Source organism: Camelus bactrianus, chromosome 13 (assembly GCF_048773025.1).
Source record: "Camelus bactrianus isolate YW-2024 breed Bactrian camel chromosome 13, ASM4877302v1, whole genome shotgun sequence".
Classification (NCBI taxonomy): Eukaryota; Metazoa; Chordata; class Mammalia; order Artiodactyla; family Camelidae; genus Camelus; species Camelus bactrianus.
Window position 1 is genome coordinate 54,764,314 of NC_133551.1, and position 17,806 is coordinate 54,782,119.

A 17,806-nucleotide genomic window follows, 5' to 3' on the forward strand; every position below is an offset into this window, starting at 1 on the left:
TTTCCACTGAGAACTAAGAAATACTTGAAATTCTCCCATTTAGATATCCACCTCTTAGGCTTCAGCTTTTAATCCCTGTTAGAATGTAAATGACCCTGAAATTAGTAACTAGATGCCCCACTGTTATTTATAACTTAAAAGTGGTTCATGAATTGTTTCAAAAAAGCAAAAGGCAGAGGAAGACTTGGGGGTTTCCATGAAGAGACAGGAAGGAGCAGAGGATGAGGGAGAGGGGAAGAGTGTAGGGGAAAACTGAAGGCACTTGGAAACAAACTTTTCCAACATTATAGTCTTACCTGGGGCTAGGGAGCCTGCTGTGAACAATGGCTTTCAGCTAATACTCCTGGTTGTCATGTGAAGAAAGGTTCAAAGAATGTCAGACACAAGAGAATTTTTTAACTCCTCTGCTTGTGAAAAGGATGCTCTTAGTGTAAAAGTCCTGAAAATTTTAATAGCTTTTCTAAGGGAAAGTTTTTCTTTGGGAAAATATCTTAATAATCCTCTCAAAGTAGAAGGTGAAACCCTACGGGCGTGACTGTGGCTAGATAAACCACTTCAAGCAAATTGAGGAGTTTGGTTTCACTCCTGAGAGGGAGAGGAGAAAAGAATGCAATAGGACAGAGAAATTTGGAAATGGCATAAGGTTGGAGACTATGTCGAGAGAAAATGGTTGCAATAAATTCCTTAGCAGTGTGGTAGCCAAATGACATTAGAAAAAGGAATGTCTGGTGTTCACATAGAAATATTTGGTGGTCATGTAATGGGTAATGATGAATAGCCACTCAAGTGTTGGATTTTCCATATCCATCTTTTACCCTTAGGATGCTTGCATTCCAGTTTGGCAGAGATTGTCTCCCCCAAATCCAGCCTCCCCTTCTTTAATCTTTATAGAGGTTTTAGCTGAGCACAGAGCTGCCTATTATGATACTACACTTCCCAGCCTCCCTTGCAGCTAGGTATGGCCAGGTGATTAGGCCAATGAAATATAAGCAGAATGAATGAGATGTGCAACTTCCAGGTGTGTCTTTGTTTTTGTTTTTGTTTTTAATTTTTTTTGGTGTAGGGGAGGTAATTAGGTTTGTTTGTTTGTTTGTTTGTAATGGAGGAACTGGGGATAGAACCCAGGATCATGTGCATTCTAAGCATGTTCCCTACTACTGAGCTATACCCACCCCAATAGGTGTGTCTTTAAAAAGAAAGCATAAGAATATATCATCCCATTCCCACTGGATGTGGATGCAATGGCAGGCTCCAAATCACCCACCTTAGCCATGTAACCACGGAAGCTCCATTGTAGCCGTGGTAGCCACTTGTTAAACAGAACTGTTAGATAGAAGGAATCTGGGTCTTCTGCCAACCTTGTGAAGCAAATTGCTGTATCAGCCCTGGACTGCTTTGTTTAGACCTTTTTGTGAGAAAGAAATTAATTTCTATCATGTTTTAATATTTTTTCTTTTTGTTATAGCAGCCAAACTTACATCCTTAACTAATATATGAAAATGCATTATGTTTGCTCTTAGGCAGAACTTTAAAAAGCACGTGAATTTTTTCATTATAAAAATAATATACCAATAAGTGATATGATGTGATGAGAATGGTACTCTATTTCTATGTTCTTCTTCTCCCAAACTTATAACTCCAGTTTAATTAGGAGGAAAATAGCAAACAAATCCCAGTTGAGGGGCAGCTTACAAAACACCTGACCATCCTTCAAACTATCACAGTCATCAAAAACAAGGAAAGTGTGCATGAAAAAGTGCTCAATATCACTAATTATCAGAGAAATGCAAATCAAAACTACAATGAGGTATCTATCACCTCACATCAGTCAGAATGGCCATCACTCAAAACTCCATGAATGATAAATACTGGAAAGGGTGTGGAGAATAGGGAACCCTCCTACATTGCTGGTAGGAATGTAGTTTGGTGCAGCCATTATGGAAAACAGTATGGAGATTTCTCAAAAAACTAAAAATAGCCTTACCATATGATCCAGCAATCTCACTCTGGGTATCTATCCAGACATAACTCTAATTTGAAAAGATACATGCAACTCAATGTTCATAGCATCACTATATACAACAGCTAAGACATGGAAGCAACCTAAATGTCCATCAACAGATGACTGGATAAAGAAATTGTGGTATATTTATACAGTGGAATACTACTAAGCCATAAAAAATAATGCCATTTGCAGCAACATGAATGGACCTAGAGATCCTTATTCTAAGTGAAGTAAGCCAGAAAGAGAAAGAAAATTACCATATGCTATCACTCCTATGTGGAATCAAAAAAAAAAAAAAAAAACCAAAAGAAAAAAAAAGGCCACTATGAGCTCATTTACAAAACAGAAACAGACTCGCAGACATAGTAAACAATCATGTTTACTGGGGAAAGGGGGTAGGAAGGGATAAATTTGGGAGTTTGAGATTTATAAATGTTAGCTACTATAGATAAAAATAGTTTTTTAAAAAGGTTTATTCTGTATAGCACAGGGAACTATGTTCAATATCTTGTAATAACCTTTAATGAAAAAAATAATAAAATGAATATATGTATGTATATGCATGACTAGGACATTGTGCTATACACCAGAAACTGATACATTGTAACTGACTGTACTTCAAAAAGAGTAAACAAACACACACACACACACACACACACACAAAACAAGGAAAGTCTGAGAAACTGTCACAACCAGGAGGAGTCTGAGTAGACATGATGACTAAATCTATAGTCAGCCCACCATATCCATGAATTCCACATCTACGGATTCTACCAACAGCAGGTTAAAAAAAAAAATTACAGAAAGTTCGAAAAAGCAAAATTTGAATTTACTACACACCAGCAATTGTTTACATAATATTTACATTGTATTAGGTATTGTTAATAAACTATAGATGATTTAAAGTATACAGGAGGATGTGTGTAGGTTTTATGCAAACACTATGCCATTTTATTATTTTTTTATTTTTGGGGGGGAGGTAATTAGGTTTACTTATTTATTCACTTATCTTTTTTTTTTGGAGGAGGTACTAGGGATTGAACCCAGGACCTTGTGCATGCTAAGCATGTGCTCTACTACTTGAGCTATACCCTCCTCACCCCTCTTTTAAATAAGGAACTTGAGTATCTTCAGATTTTCATATCCTCGGGGGTCCAGGAAACAATCCTCTGGATACCAAGGTATGACTGTATGTGGTATCCTGGATAGTTTCCTGGAACAGAAAAAGGAAATTAGATAAAAACTAATGTCCTTTTAATATGAAGTTAAAGCATGAGTAATACTTCATTTAAATAAGGTATGGACTTTCATTCATAACTATGATCATTACTGGTTCATTAATTCTGACAGAAGATGTTAATAGGGAAAATTGAATGTGGGGTATATGGGAACTCTCTCCTATGTTTGCAACTTTTCTGTGATCTAAATCTACTCTAAACTTCAAAGTTTATTGGAAAAGTAATAAAAATAACACGCCTTAAAATGCAATTTTAAAAAAAAGCCTCATTTCAGAAAATTTGGAGTACAAATTGAAATTTTAAAAACCATCCCATTTTACTGTATCTGTCTATGTGTGTGTTTTTAATGAAAACCACCATACTGTATATACAATTTTCTGTCTTGATTATTTTACTTAACATTTATCATTTTTATGCACATTCATTTCTAGCCCTTTAAGAGGGCCTAGAAGCAATGACACTACAGAACACTGAATACACTTGGAACCAGGAACCTTACCTTAGAGAAATGACTGATTACAGGGCTGGGAAAGAATGAGCCTGCAAATATTTTGTTGTGCCAGAAAGTAAGTAGTGCCTAAAGAATGATGGGACATGTCAAAAGTACATGAGCCAACTTTAAGGGGCTCCCACGGGTCAATTCTAGAACAATTTGAAAATCAGCACTCATTGATTAGTCAATCATTGGTGAGAATAATGAAAAATTAACCTGTGGAATAAAATAAGAAAGCACTTTTACCTGTTTACTCTTCCTATTTCCCCACATCTTTGCCAATACTGGATATTAGCACTATTTTACTTTTTGCCAATCAAAGGGTACAAAGTAGCAGCTCACTATTGTTATAGTTTTAGAAATCACTACTTACTAGGGAGGAATAGTTATTGACCATATGTGTTTATTCTTCAGTGAATTTTTGATTCATTGGTCAATTCTTGACCAGTATTTCATCTGGATTATCCATATTTTTCATATTGATTTTTAGAAACTCTTACATGTTATGAATATTAAGCTTTTGCCACATATGTTGCAAAGTTTTTCTCCCAGGCTCTTGCTTGTTTCTAAATTTTTGCTTCAGTATTTTTCAGTGATAACTGTAATATAATGGTTGAGAGTATGGACCTTGGAACTAGACTATATAAATTGACCTTGAGCAAAGTATTAATCTTGTTGTGCCTCAGTTTCCTGATATGTAAAAGGGAGATGACAACAGTGCCTGCCTCATAAAATTATCAGGATGCTCAAATGAGTTAAGACACGTAGAGTACTTAGAACAGAAACTGGCTCATACAAAGTGACAAATAATTGCTAGTTATTATTATTCTTCAGGAGAAAAGTTTTATTTTTTTGTGTAGTCAGATCTAGTTATTTTTTCTTCATGGCTTCTTAATTTTCCTTTCTTGTTTAGGAAGGTTTTTATGCACTCCAAGAACTTAAAAATAATTGTTTTCCAATATCTCCTTGTAGTATTTTATAACTTGTTTTCTATGTTAAAAATCTATAAAAACATGCCAGGCATTGTGTTGGTTGCTAGGGATACAAGGATAAGCAAGACTGAAGACCTGTTCCTTGCCCTCCTGGAGCTTATGTTGTAGTGGAGTAATGAACAAAAACCAAGAAACAAATTAATAAAGTGATAAATTAGATAAGTGCCATGAAAGAAACAAAAACATTATTAACTTTTCTACACATTTATAATCTGTTACCTCCTCCCCAGAAAGGTCTCTCCTCCTTGTAATGTAGTTTCTACTTGGCATTGAGAAAGCAAACAGAAAAGAAAAAAGGGGAAAAGGAAATATGTCTATTCTAACAGCTTTTGGTACAGTTGCATCCCCTTTCCTCCATCTCTTCTGGACTATGTATTATCTCCACTGTCCTATGTTTTAGCGGAGGTTCCTTGTAACCTTTTTTTCTTAAACTCTTCATTGAGATATAATTGACATATAACATTAGATTAGTTTCATGGGTACTACATAATGATTTGATTTTTGTATATTGTGAAGTGACTACCACAATAAGTCTAGTTAACATCCATCACCACACAGTTCGAATTTTTTTTTCTCATGATGAGAACTTTTACCTTGTAACTGTTCAACAGTGTCCTTGTCACTGTCCCTTGAACAAGCTCTTAGGATCTTGAAGTCTTTGTTGCAGGGTCAAGAAAAAATTATGAATACTGAAGGAAGATAAGGGCTGAAGAAATGTGTGGATTGGCTCAAAAAGGACATCAGTGACTTCAAAATACAACTGCAATTGTGTGGTTGTAATAGGAGCTGAATTTCAAGGCAATGAAACTTATCTTTTGCTATCTATGGTTATAGATTTTGCTGACTCTTCTAACTCACAGATAGGTCCTTCATCTCCTTTTTTTTTTCTTTAATTGTACTTTTTTCTTTTAATGGAGGTGCTGGGGATTGAACCCAGGACCTTGTGCATGCTAAGCATGTGCTCTACCACTTAGCTATACCCATCCCCCTTCCTCTCCTTTCTGAGGGCTGATCTTCCTCCATTCAACTCTGCAAACAATCTCATTTCCATGAATTGAAATCTCTTCAAACCTAGAAATTGAGCCACTGCAGTTTCAGCAAAGCAGAAGTCCTAACCAGATGGGTTCATTTCTCTTCTTTCAAGGATGGGAGGTACTTTGAGTACCTCCCGTCCCATTCAGATGACTAAGTAGGAGAATGGTATAAGGTTGGAGCAGGGTTTGAATGAACTGGGAACCGTGGTTTGTCACAATGTATCAGGCTGGCTGAGCTATTGAAGATCTAGGGTGTAAGTTCCAGTTGCGATCTATATAATGGAGTTCAAATCTACATTCTAGTACAATAATAGAATATGTCTTTATAGTAAGTCTCATGTGCTGGGTGCTGTTCTATGTGCTTTAATACTCACTTAATCCTCCTAATTCTAAAGGTAATGTTATTATTATCCCCATGTTACAGATGAGGAAACCTCCCTCAAGGTCCAGAGAGGTTAAGAGACTTGACAAAGCCATATAACGAGTGAATAGCAGACCCAGGAATCAAACCCAGACAGTCTGGCTCTAGAATTCTATGCACTAGTTAAAAGCTATGCTTACCTTCCAGGAGTGTTTTTTCTATCTCCTGAAACATTTTTGGTTTTGTTGTTATCCTTTTATTATAAGGGAATTGATTTTTTTTAATTGAAGTATAGTCAATTACAATGTATCAATTTCTGGTGTACAGCACAATGTCCCAGTCTTGCCTATACATACATATATCCGTTTTCATATTTTTTTTTAAGGAACTGATTTAAGACATCTAGGGATAGACAATTTCTTGAGAATTTTGAGAGGATGAGAAACATAGGATAGGGCAATTTTCTTAAGGAGTTGGATAAAGCATCCTAAGAAAAAGTGCTTAATTCAGAGTTCTGAGCTTTTTCAAAATCATGGTTTCAGACTTGTGAGGTTGAGGTAGTTTTCTGAAATTTTTTTAACCCGAGGAAGACAGTGGAAGCTAAGGAGGCCATTCTCCCCTGAGTGGGCTGCAGCGGGAAGGCAATGGGAAAGAGAAAGGACGCAGTGGACAGTCTGGATGAGTGCCACACTGGTAACTCACTGGGGGCGGGTGATTGACTTAATCCAGTTTTGTGAATATGCATCGCCTCCTAGCGTCATTTCTCGCGTGACTGCATCTTTTCCTCCGAGATAATTGGGGCCAACTGTAGAAAACAGAAGGAGCAGGTTGTCTGGGTTTGTGCAGTGGATCACCAGGCTGCTTCAGAAACGTCAGATTCTCACTCCCAGGAGGGCTCTGAAGAGGCAGCCGACGCACGTGGTTCTTGGTCTAAATTCAGCAACGCAGTGAAAAGGCAGTGGGGGAGGGGTGGCAGGTGGGTAATGCAGGGCTTGGGGAGGAGCTACTGAGCAATCTCGGGATCTGGCTAACATGGGCATTCCTGGGAAAATCTCTCCATTTGCCTCTCTGGTTTACCTCCCCTTTCCTCATCTTTTACCTTCTGTCCATTTGCATTTGTGTTTATTTAAAATCAACCCCCTCTGTCAGACTCAGCCCCTGTTGTCAGGCCTGATGAATTCTGAGCCCTCTTTCCAGGCTTGGTCTGGTTGAGGTGATTCACCAAAGAAGCCCCAGGGGAGGAGGCTGATGCACTTAGCAGGGTCTGTTAGTGTTTGCAAAGAAATGCTGCTGCCAGAGGTGGGGGAGTGGAGGCCTGCCTTCCAGACTTGCCCTCCTGTGAGTAGTGTTCCTTGAATTAACCCCAGGGAGAATGTATTTCCATCCATTATGGTAGAATATCAGAAAAGACTTAATTAAGCTCAGCAATACCACATTAAGCTTTTCCTTCAGCTAACACAGGCACCGTTTAGCCAAAGACAAAGTACTTTACATTTATCTCATATCTTCTTACTTCATGAGAATTTTACAAATGAAAGGAACTCAGAGTCCAGGAGATTTGCATTTTCATTTCTGCAGCCTATTGGTATCAGTTCCTAGAGGGGGAAGGAAACTTATTTACTGAGCACCTAAAATTGGCCAGATCCCCGGAATGTATCCTTTCTTGCACTATCCTATTTAATCTAGTTAAGCCTCACAACAATGTTCGCAGGGAGTTATATATCATCCCTGCTTTCAGGTAGGGAAACTGGAACCCTGAGTGAAGTAAGTAGCTTACTAGGGACACACAGCTTTAATGCCAAGGTTGGGATTCAAATCCAGGTCTATAAAGATTCCACAATGCATACTTTTTTCCAACATACTTTGCTTTACTTAACAGTCATGAAACATTCATTCAGCATGTGATTTCACAGGCTGAATTCACAGACCTAGGATGTAGTCCGTGACTTCAAAGAACTCACAGCCTCATAGATGAAACTGGCAAGTCAGCTGACAATAGAAAAGCAAAGAGTGGATAAGTACAATGACAGACCAAGAACAGGGTGTTTAGGAACCCAAAGGAGCAAGTGACAGATCCTGCCTGAGGACATCCAGGGAAGATGACCTTTAATCAACCAGTGTCCACTTCATTCCAGGTCATGTGGAGCACGGAACTACAGAGGAACAACAGCCTACATTTTGCGGTGGGCACCGCACTACATAGGCATTAGCTATCGCATTTAATCCTTAGCATGTTGATCCTGAGTTGGACTGTGAAAGATGGCAAAGGGAAATCAAATCCTGCTGGCTCCCTTGCGCCTGCCTTCTCCATTGTACTACCTCTAGGCATGTTACAAGATGATAATGAGAGCCCTGAATAGTGGGACTTACCCTGGGGCTAAGGCCTGGTTCTGGGTGTGTCTGAGGGAAGGCAGATGTGACAAAAGCTCTTTTGCTGCTCTTCTTTTTTTCTTGGTAGTGGTGGGGAGGGAGGTAACTAGGTTTACTTATTTGTTTATTTTTAGAAGAGGTACATGGGTCTTGAACCCATGACCACATGCATGCAAAGCGTGTGCTCTACCATTTCAGCTATACCCTCCAGTCTCTTTTGCTGCTCTTGCTGCATGCAGTCCCAATGACTGGGAGGGGAGGGCCATTGCCCAAACCAACTTTCACTAGTGTCAGGAGTACAGGAAGCCTGTCCCCTTTGTGGTCTGAAGAACATAAAAATGTACTCCAGCTTGCCCCAGACACACCCCTGCAGTGCCTAGCAGCCTGCCCCAAACCAGCAAGCCTTGATAATCTTGCCTGCTTTGCCCTACCCTTCCAGATTGTTCCCTTGTGTTCTCTTAGGAAATGTCACTCAAGTTGTGCTTCCATTGTGTCTTTCACTCAATGAAGCACTCAAAGCAAGAGGTATTTTCAGAACTGTCCCCACTCAACGGGAGTCATCACATAAGAGCCTTAGTTGGGTTCCCAGAACTTAGATGCTACACATTGATAATGATAACTAACTTCAATTGAGAACTGACTAGAAGCCAGACTCTCTGTTAGGAGCTCAGTATGACCCACTTCACTTAATCCTTAAGCTAACACCAGTTAGTATTATTACCCTTATCATTTTACAAATGAGGAAACTGAAGCTCAGAGAGGTTCAGAAGCTTGCCCAGGGACAAATGACCTGAGATAGAGCTGGAATGGAAACCTGAATTGGTTTCATTCCACAGCTGACCCATGCTGCTTTCAGTGTCTGAACATGAAACTAGGAAATGTCAACACATAATGGATGGGGAATCTACAGCCAACCTTCAACATGGTTTGTGAATCTATAGCGCAAGAGGCCTGGGAACACTCAAGTCCGTTAAAGGGAATTTAATTGATTGGTATCAACATAGTATGTTTCAGACAGCTGAGGCAATATTTCAAATTACCAGGGTGACTTTCAAGGAGATAATTTAAAATTTGTCCTTCTGTAGTATATGATTTTTTTAAGTGATTTTAAGTTAAATAATTTATTTTAGATTAACATAGAATTAAAGGTAGGATTATACAGTTTTTATAAATCCCCACTAACACTCATAACATATACTTTTTTTTATATTTCCTCATTTAGATAGTAATGCATATTGTTTAATTCACTTTAATCGTGTAAGAAAAATATTATTTGTCCACAGTACATTTAAAACATATGCTTTTATTGTGTATATTTAATGTGTGTTGAAATTTAAACAAATATAGCCATATATCAAAAAGTGACAGTCATAACTTAGTGTTTGGGATTCCTACAGTTTACTTATTTATGAATTTTTCCATCTTATGTTTTTAAAAAACCAACTATTTATGGGGGGAGGATGTAGCTCAAGTGGTAGAGCACATGCTTAGCATGCACGAGATCCTGGGTTCAATCCCCAGTACTCCCTCTAAACATAAATAATTTAAAAAATAAAAATTAAATAAAAACCAACTATTTATATTTATAATATGTTTCTAATCAGTGGACTTAAAAGAAAATATTTTGTTTCTAATAGATACAGACCTTTGGGGGCTGTTATTTGTAAACACTTTCCAAATGACATTTATGAAATAGGTAGGTAGTCATTTATGTATTCCCCCATAAATCAGTAACAAGCCCAATTGGATATAGTTGTCCCGATGGCCAGGATACAATTCTGTTTAAGGGTATAGAGACAGACTGCCTAGGTGTAAAATCTTGGTTCTACCACTTAATAAATGTGTGACTCTAGGTAAGTAATCTCTCAGTATTTCAATTTCCTTATCTTTAAAATAGCAGTGAAATATGAAAAAAGAAATAATTACAGGCATACCTCAGAGATATTGTGGGTTTGGTTCCAGATCACTGTAATAAACCCAACACTGCAGTAAAGTGAGTCACATGAACTTTTTTGTTCCCCAGTACATATAAAAGTTATGTTCACACTAGTCAGCAGTCTGTTAGGTGTGCAATAGCATTATTACCTTAAATAAAAAATACTTTATTGGTAAAAAATGCTAACGATCATCTGACAAGGCAGGGTTGCTATGAACCTTCAATTTGTAAAAAGCACACTAAAGTGAAGCAAAATAAAACAAGGTATGCCTTATAGGGTTGTGAAAATTAAATGAGTTAATGTATGTAAAGCCCATATACATAGAAAGTTCATTTTAGAAAATCCAGAAATTACAGAAAAATAGGAACAAAACCAGAAATCACCCAATCTCAGTAACCCGATGAGCAGTGGCTAATCCCAGTGGTGTTTTTGTACAAATTAGAAAAGCTGGACCTTCCTCAAGATACTTGAGTGCCATCAGCCAGGAAATTGTCTTAATGGGGGCACCATTCAATAATTACACTGGGACATCAGGCCCATAAACCAACACTGTCCTGAGCAAAACAGGACATTTGGTCACCTTGTCTATAGATGACAATGTAGGATGTTTTCAATTTGAGGGTATTACTGATCGTGTTGAAATGAACCACTTTGCACATAAAGTTTTTTCTGTGTTTAGAATTTAGGCTAGATTCCAGCACCTAGCAGGCACACAGAGGGTATTTGTTGAATAAAAATGAATGAATGAAAGGCAGGGGAGGGAGCTGGAGAAAGAGGAAGACTGAGAGGGAGAAGAAAGAAAGAGAGGAGAGGATGAATTTGCCAAAGGGTATGCTACATTATTTTCCAAAAGGGTGTATTAGCAGTGGCTGTTTCAATTTGTGTTAACTTAAATGAAAAATGGTATCTCATTTTAATTTGCATTTCTGTATTATCAGTGAAGATGAATATTTTCCATGTTTTGTTCACTTATTTTGGCTGTTTTTAATTGGAATCTTGGTGATGTTATAAGATTCTTTAAATTCTTGATATATTAAGGATATTAACCACTTAGTTTTTCTTTGCAATTATTTTTTCTTTAACTTTTAATTTTTGTCTTTTTTTTCACGTGACTTCTAATCTTCATGCAGGGAAATTTATTGGTATTTTGTTTTGTAATTTATTTTTATTACATTAAATCTTAGAAATTCCTCTTCCTGACAAAGATCTGATACTCACTTGTTTTTTTGCCTCATTCTTTCAAGATCTGATTTAAAAGTATATTTATCTCTTTAATCCATCTGGAATTAGTTTGGTAATTTTTTTTTTTTATAAGCTAGTTATTCTAATACCATTTGTTGACTATTCTTTCCTTTCTCATTGATTTCTGATGTCCCCTTATGGTAAAAATTCATATATGTGGGATGTCTCTGCCCTATCTTCCTCCATTTGGTAACTCTTTAAATTCTAACCTTGTTTTTTTGACATTTAAAATCAATCCAAGTGGTCAGTTTAGCTGCAGAGAGTAATAAATGCCTTTAAGACTATAGTTTGTGTATGGGGAAAGCCTGAAAGGACACTTAGTTTACAGGGATGATCAAGATCAGGTAAAATCTCATAATCACTTCAGGCCAAGACTCACCACCACCACCACTACCCCCCCCACCCCCAGCCCCGGCCCAAAAAATAAATAGAGAATTAAATAAATACATGTACTACAAACACAGCATGTTTTCCCTTAACAAAGGAAAGCAGTAACAGAGTGAGACATTGCTGTTAATCCCATGTTTCTGTTATCAAGGGAGGCGATCTAGATTCTGATCAGATCCGCTGGTAGATGTAGCCACATATTGAAACCAACCCTCCGGAAAGGTTATTTGCTTGGAGACTCAGTAACAATAGAGTAATGGAGCTGTGTGCAGCCAGCTTCATTTGGAGGAGGTGAAGGAAGTGGCAAGGCCACTGAGACACCTAGTGGTGAGGATCTTTACTGCACCATGAGATTTTGCCTGTTGGGCCCATCTGCTTGGTCCATTGGGGAACCCCTTATTATGGGGGAGTGTGCATTTGGGGAGCTTAGGTGATCTCTTTTATGCTCCCCTTTTCTGCTCCCCCCCAAATAATTTAAGGCCTCTATTGTGTACATGAAGCTGCAGAGGTAAGTCCTGATAGATCCAGAAACTGAAGAACCTCTGCAAAGTTGGAACTATGAAGCTAAATTAACACAAGTTTAGCTGCCCAACGTGGTTTCTCAGGCCCTGGGATACAGTTGAAGACGTAAATTTAGCCCATTCAATTAATATTCATTAGGGAGCAGTAATGTGTTTCATCAAGCATATTATTTCCATCACCTACATTTCTATGCCTCATAAAAAGTCAAACCAGAAGATAATTATACTTTTTATTTATTGTAATTATATTTTTAAATTGTAAGTTCACCTATGTTCAGAGTATTATAGAGTGAAGATTGTTCTACATGCCATCCAGCATAATTCACCACACATTTGAACTACAGAGTTATGTTTAATAGCGAAATTAGTCATCAATGACTGGGTGCATTCTTCAGTGGTTCAGAAAAGGAAGATTAATGGATTTGTTCATTTACTCTCTCATTCATTCATTCAAATATATATTGAGTATCCTAGCACCAGGCTGCAGGGATTTGGTGGTTAAAAAGAGAATCTCAGTCATTGCCCTCATGATCCTACAGGCAAGAGGGTACAATTTAAAAAGCATGTACAATAAAGTGGGATGAATGTTATAAAAGTACAGGGTGCCAATCAAATGAAGCAACGTGGTATTTCTTTGGGGTCACAGAAGGCCTTCAGAGAGGAGTATGTATACGTCAAGTCCTAAAAGATTGATATGAGCTAACCAAGTGGGAAGAGGGTAGCTAGGAAGAGATTATTTCAGGTGAGAGCATGGTAAGTTAAAAGAACTAGAAGGCAGTCGGTGTGACTGCAGCAAAGAATGCAAGAGGGAGAGATGACTGGAGAGGAATGTGATGGCCAGGGAATGGAACTCCATCTTAGGAATTTAGGAGTTTGTATTTTTCTCCTATGGGCAATGCGAAGACAATAAGGGGTTTTAAAAGGAGGAGTAGAAGCATCAGATTTGTTTTTTAAAAAGATAATTTTGATTGCTGCCTGAAAAACAGAAAGGAGGAGGCAATTGTGACAGCTTTTTTACGAAGCTTTTGCAAAGGTCTAGATGTGAAATCATGTTACCGAGTTAGCTTGGATTATAGTGGTGGTGGTTTTTCAATCTATAAAATGGGTAAAACAGTACTATCAATTTCAGCATTATAATGAGAATTCAATATATTAAGTACTCACTACAGTGCCTAGCATATAGTGAATGATCAATTAATTTTGTCTATTGTTATGATATTGCATAATGTTTGAGGCATCTATTTCTTAGCATATTAAAGAATTTTTCTTCTGGTACACACATCAGACTTTTAACAATAGGGTGGGAGTGAGTGAATGAGGGTTAGGTTTTATACTACAAACGTATTTATTACTTGAATTTTTCTAGTTAACGTGTGTACTGTACTACTCATGTAATTTTTAAAAATCAATAAATAAGCCTATAACTGAACCTAAGCATCAACATCCAGAATGAAAGAGGAAAGGGTATAGCAGAGTGGCTAAGAGCTTGAAATTCAGTCAGAGAGATCTGGATTCAAACCCCAGCTCTATCATTCACTGTGTAACACTGGAAAAATTACTTAGCTTCTGCAAACCCCAGTTTTCTCATCTGTAAAATGGGAGTAATTAAAGTATCTAGGTCATAGCATTGTTGTGAAGATTAACTGAGATAATGGAGTGCCTGGTACAAAGTAAAATGGTCACAAAGTGGCAGCTATTCCCATTAGGCAGAAGGAGGAAATTAGAAGTTTTCCATTTCCAGTTGTGATTGGTATAGTCTGAACATTTTTCACCCAAAACATAAAGTTTTTTTTTAACAGGAATTATCCTCCTGTTCCAAATTTAACAAAAATTAAAAACTCACTGAGTGTTGAATGTTATCAAATGTCTTTTCAGGATCCAAAGGCTTTTTCTTATTTGATGTATTGATGGGATGTATTAGCTTAATACTTTTCTTCTAATATCCTAATAACTTTCCTAATATTGACATCCCAATATTCCTAAGAAAAACCTTACTTAGTTGTGGTGGATCATTCTTTTAATCTACTGTTAAATTCAAGGGTGAACTTTCTTTTATTTTAATTATTTATTTATTTGGATTTTCTTTTAAAAGCCATTACAAACTTCCTTGCCTCTTCAGGAAGAATACACTAACCAGACTTTAATTACTGAACTCAATTTGTCTTCTGGGCTGTAACATTCAGGAATCTCTGATTTTTTTCATAGCAATAGATAGGATTTATTGAGCACTTATAAAGTACTAAACACTTCACATAATCCTCACAACTTCACAAAAGAGTGTGTCAGAAAAGTGAAGGATTTTGGGACAAGGACCTGGAGATGGAACAAGAGCCTGTTCTTCATTGTTATGCTTCTAGTCATTCATTCAACACATTTAGTAAGCATCTCTGTGATGGTGTCTGTGTTAGATACCAACAATTATAACCTTAAAGAACTTAGAATCCCAGTCTAACAGAGGAGACAGATAACAAACAAGTGAAGAAACGAGATAAAAACAAGTGTGAAGAGAACTATCATATACATGACATCACATAAAGGATGGTGTAACAGAGAGGGGAGATTTACTATAGATATGATTGGCAGGGAGGACTTTTTTGAGGTGACGTTCAAGTAGAGAAAGAAGAATGAAGAAGCCATAACTGCAGAAAGTTGGGGGAAGAGCACTTCAGGGTGAGTAAACAGTAAGTCCAAATACCTTGAGGCAAGAGGCATGCAGACAAATAACCTGATAAATCCTAAGAACAGATAGGGGCTTTCTGTGGATTGGGTTTGAGAACTAGAGAGAGAAGACTGGGGAAGCAGACAGGGGTTGGATCAAATTTGGCCTTTTTAATCTTGGTATGGTGTTTGCATTTTATTCTGAGAGCAATGAGAAACCACTGAGGGCCTCTAAATAGGGGTAAGAAAATGACATCTGAATTACTTTCCTAAAAGGTCACTCTAGCTGCCATATGGAAAATGGATTACAGAGGACCCAGAAAGAGAGCACATAGACAAGTTAAAAAGCGGTTGCAGGCAGAGAGGGACAAATTGGGAGTTTGGGATTGGCAGATGCAAACTTCTATGTACGGAATAGAAAAATAACCAGGTCCTACTGCACAGCACAGGAAACTATATTCAAAGGCTTGTAGTAACCTGTAATGAAAAAGAATATATATAACATTTTAATAAGAATAATACAACATTGTAAATCAACTATACTTCAATTTTTTTAAATGGGAAATTTTTTTTGCAGTAATTTACGTGAGAGATGGAGGTGCAAAAGATTAGTTGCAGTGGTAGAGACGGAGGGAAGTAAATGGCCTTGAGACATATTGTGGAAGTAGAACTGACTTGGATTTTATGCAGAGGAAAAATCCTTGTTATTAACTAGGTGATGCTATTTGCTATGTTGGGGAAGACTGGAAGGAACAGGTTAGATTGATAAAATCAAGAGCGTCCAGTTTGGGCATACTAAATCTGCAATGCCAGTTAGACCTCCAAATGGAGATGTCTAATAAGTAGTTGGCTACATAAGTTGGAAACTCAGAGGAGAGATCTATCCTACCTTGGAAATATAAATTTGGAGATTATTAACATTTAGATGGTGTTTTAAGTCTTGAAGAGACTATCTAGATAAGAAGAAAGCCTAGTTGTTAAAGAGGGCCCAGAAATGAGCCCTGAAATATCTCATCATTTAGAAGTCCTAAGAGGGAGGCATCAGCAAAGGAGACGGGTCACTAAGCAAGAGGAAAATCATGAGAATGTGGTGTCACAGAAGGCAGTGAGAAAAATGTTTCATGAAATACAGTGCCATCTGTGCTGAATGTTGCTAACAGGTAAAAGAGATAGTACAGAGAATTGTTAATTGGATTTGGCAACATGTAGATTGTTGGTATCTCTGGCAAATTTAAGAGAAGGGTGGACAGATTGAAGTGAATTGAAGAGAAAACAGGTGAAGAAATGTAGACCTCTGGTGTAGACAATTTGATTTAGTATTGTTGCAAAGAGGAACAAAGAAATGAGATGATAGGTTAAAGGGAAGGTTTAATTCTTTTTAAGATGGAAATGATCTAGTTGAAGTAACTACTGATACATCAAGGAGAAATCCTTCAGAAAGCGTGGAAGAGGGTGAGTGAGATCCATAGCACTAGGGGAGTTTACCCTTTGGTAGGGACAGAGACACATCTTTCATGGTATTGGGAAGACAGAGACGATGGGTGCAGATGTATATAGGCTTCTGGCTTCTAGTTGGATGAGAATGTTCCCCTCTGATGATTCTTATTTTCTCCAAGAAATATAAGGAGAAGTCATTATGGTGGAGTGAGAGAAGGTGTGGGAGTTTGAACAGAGAATGCATGAAATACACTATCTCTGGAACTGAGAAAGTAATCTTAACTAGGGAAATTCAGTAAGATTGCCAGGAAAGCCTAGTGCCCTTTTGAGGCTCATGGCCAAAATTTAAAGTGAAAGCCTAAGCCCTTGTTAAATAAGGTGAATTGTTGGGTCCAACCAGAATTGGAGTTTTACCAGGTGAGTATAATGGAGAAAGAGAAGAACAAGAGTTGTGGCAACCGTATCATTAAACTGGGTGACACAAGTTGTGAATATAGGAATGTGAGAGATAGTTAAAAAATAATACATGTAATGGTTTGGAGGTTTTGATGAAGTCAAAGAGTCAGAATTACCAGGTCAGACAGTTGGAATGCTTGAAATAGAGATTTTAGGGATGTTGCGGTTACTAGCAATAACAAACAGGAATAACTATGATGTGGGCAAGGTGGCTGATACAGGATGGAAGGAAAGATTGTTGGAGGTGAGGAGGCAAAGAATTGACAGTGTATTGGGTGGTCATCCACATAGATGCTGAATGATGAACAGAAGTAGAAAGGAAGACAGTCAGTCATGAGCTAATATTGAGGGAGGAACGATCCACCCAAAGGTCCACAGATGACAGTAACTAGGAGAGGTATTAAGGGAAATGGCTCGTTCACTTCAAAGTAGTCGGAGATTTTGAAGTAAAAAGGATGCTGCCCATTGGTTGATTCCATATCGATATTTTAATATTGTAATTTTAAAGTATCTTAATCTGTTCATAAAGTGTTTTATGGTAGTAGAATTAAGAAAAATGCTATATTCCTCCTGTGATTTGTGTAGGTAAATTATTAGTCTGTATACACACACACAATCAAGGCCTTTCTTTTTGAACAGAGGGCATTCGCTTAAGCCTACTGCGACATTTATACT